At 41.9% G+C, this 3,050-nt stretch overlaps 1 non-coding gene across 1 annotated transcript; it reads left to right on the top strand.

The window, feature by feature from the left end:
* The first annotated feature begins 2,066 nt into the window (after positions 1 to 2,066).
* On the top strand, positions 2,067 to 2,174 carry LOC130956430 (small nucleolar RNA R71). The gene has a single exon (XR_009077118.1). It is a non-coding gene; the product is annotated as a small nucleolar RNA R71 (small nucleolar RNA).
* The last annotated feature ends 876 nt before the right edge of the window (positions 2,175 to 3,050 follow it).

The raw sequence follows: 3,050 nt of genomic DNA, 5'->3' as shown, positions 1-3,050 counted from the left end.
CTGGCGTTAAACGCCGGGCTGGTGCCCATTCCTGGTGTTTAACGCCAGGTTCTTGCCCTTTTCTGGCGTTTAACGCCAGTCTGGTGCCCCTTTCTGGCGTTAAACGCCCAGAATGGTGCCAGACTGAGCGTTAAACGCCCAACTGCTAGCCTTACTGGCGTTTAAACGCCAGTGGGTTCTTCCTCCAGGGTGTGCTATTTTTCTTCCTGTTTTTCATTCTGTTTTTGCTTTTTCAATTGATTTTGTGTCTTCTTATGATCATCAACCTACAAAAAACATAAAATGGCAAAGAGAAATAGATAAAATATAACAGTGGGTTGCCTCCCAACAAGTACTTCTTTAATGTCAGTAGCTTGACAGAGGGCTCTCATGGAGCCTCACAGATACTCAGAGCAATGTTGGAACCTCCCAACACCAAACTTAGAGTTTGAATGTGGGGGTTCAACACCAAACTTAGAGTTTGGTTGTGGCCTCCCAACACCAAACTTAGAGTTTGACTGTGGGGGCTCTGTTTGTCTCTGATTTGAGAGAAGCTCTTCATGCTTCCTCTCCATGATGACAGAGGGGTATCCTTGAGCCTTAAACACAAAGGATTCTTCATTCACTTGAATGATCAGCTCACCTCCATCAACATCAATCACAGCCTTTGCTGTGGCAAGGAAGGGTCTGCCAAGGATGATGGATTCATCCATGCACTTCCCAGTCTCTAGGACTATGAAATCAGTAGGGATGTAATGGTCTTCAACTTTTACCAAAACATTCTCTACAAGTCCATGAGCTTGTTTTCTTGAGTTGTCTGCCATCTCTAGTGAGATTCTTGCAGCTTGCACCTCAAAGATCCCTAGCTTCTCCATTACAGAGAGAGGCATGAGGTTCACACTTGACCCTAAGTCACACAGAGCCTTCTTGAAGGTCATGGTGCCTATGGTGCAAGGTATTGAAAACTTTCCAGGATCTTGTCTCTTTTGAGGTAATTTCTGCCTAGACAAGTCATCCAGTTCTTTGGTGAGCAAAGGGGGTTCATCCTCCCAAGTCTCATTTCCAAACAACTTGTCATTTAGCTTCATGATTGCTCCAAGGTATTTAGCAACTTGCTCTTCAATGACATACTCATCCTCTGAAGAGGAAGAATACTCATCAGAGCTCATGAATGGCAGAAGTAAATCCAATGGAATCTCTATGGTCTCATTTTGAGCCTCAGATTCCCATGGTTCCTCATTGGGGAACTCATTGGAGGCTAGTGCACGCCCATTGAGGCCTTCCTCAGTGGCGTCCACTTCCTCTCTTCCTTCTCTAGATTCGGCCATGGTTATGGCTTTGCACTCTCCTTTTGGATTTTCTTCTGTATTGCTTTGAAGAGTACTTGGAGGGAGTTCAGTAAATTTCTTGCTCAGCTGTCCCACTTGTGCCTCCAAATTCCTAATGGAGGACCTTGTTTCAGTCATGAAACTTTGAGTGGTTTTGATTAGATCAGAGACCATGGTTGCTAAGTCAGAGGGGTTCTGCTTAGAATTCTCTGTCTGTTGCTGAGAAGATGATGGAAAAGGCTTGCCATTGCTAAACCTGTTTCTTCCACCATTATTGTTGTTGAAACCTTGTTGAGGTCTCTCTTGATTCTTCCATGAAAAATTTGGGTGATTTCTCCATGAAGAATTATAGGTGTTTCCATAGGGTTCTCCTAAGTAATTCACCTCTTCCATTGAAGGGTTCTCAGGATCATAAGCTTCTTCTTCAGATGAAGCTTCCTTAGTACTGGCAGGTGCATTTTGCATTCCAGACAGACTTTGAGAAATCAAATTGACTTGTTGAGTCAATATTTTATTCTGAGCCAATATGGCATTCAGAGTGTCAATCTCAAGAACTCCTTTCTTCTGACTAGTCCCATTGTTCACAGGATTCCTTTCAGAAGTGTACATGAATTGGTTATTTGCAACCATTTCAATTAGTTCTTGAGCCTCTGTAGGCGTCTTCTTCAGATGAAGAGATCCTCCAGCAGAGCTATCCAAAGACATCTTGGATAGTTCAGAGAGACCATCATAGAAAATACCTATGATGCTCCATTCAGAAAGCATGTCTGAAGGACATTTTCTGATCAATTGTTTGTATCTTTCCCAAGCTTCATAGAGGGATTCACCATCCTTCTGTCTGAAGGTTTGGACTTCCACTCTAAGCTTACTCAATTTTTGAGGTGGAAAGAACTTTGCCAAGAAGGCATTGACTAGCTTTTCCCATGAGTCCAGGCTTTTTTTAGGTTGAGAGTCCAACCATATTCTAGCTCTGTCTCTTACAGCAAAAGGGAATAGCATCAGTCTGTAGACCTCAGGGTCAACCCCATTAGTCTTGACTGTGTCACAGATTTGCAAGAACTCAGCTAAAAACTGATGAGGATCTTCCAATGGAAGTCCATGGAACTTGCAATTCTGTTGCATTAGAGAAACTAATTGAGGCTTAAGCTCAAAGTTGTTTGCTCCAATGGCAGGGATAGAGATGCTTCTCCCATAGAAGTCGGGAGTAGGTGCAGTAAAGTCACCCAGCACCTTCCTTGCATTGTTGGCATTGTTGTTGTTTTCGGCTGCCATAGGTTCTTCTTCTTTGAAGAATTCGGTCAGGTCCTCAACAGAGAGTTGTGCCTTAGCTTCTCTTAGCTTTCGCTTCAAGGTCCTTTCAGGTTCAGGGTCAGCTTCAACAAGAATGCCTTTGTCTCTGCTCCTGCTCATATGAAAGAGAAGAGAACAAGAAAATGTGGAATCCTCTATGTTGCAGTATAGAGATTCCTTGAGGTGTCAGAGGAAAAGAAAAGTAGAAGAAAGAAGTAGAAAATTCGAACTTATCAAAGAAGATGGAGTTTGAATTTTGCATTAAGGAATAGAGTTAGTTCATAAATAGAAGGATGTGAGAAGAAGGGAAGTAATATTCGAAAATTAAGTAAAAGATTTTGAAAACATTTTTGAAAAACACTACTTGATTTTCGAAAATAAGAGTGGGAAAGAAATCAAATGATTTTTGAAAAAGATTTTGAAATTAGAAGTTAAAAAGATTTGATTGAAAAC

This window comes from Arachis stenosperma, chromosome 1 (assembly GCF_014773155.1).
Source record: "Arachis stenosperma cultivar V10309 chromosome 1, arast.V10309.gnm1.PFL2, whole genome shotgun sequence".
Classification (NCBI taxonomy): Eukaryota; Viridiplantae; Streptophyta; class Magnoliopsida; order Fabales; family Fabaceae; genus Arachis; species Arachis stenosperma.
Note: the sequence above shows the minus strand (reverse complement) of the source record. Positions and strands in the feature narration are given on the sequence as shown.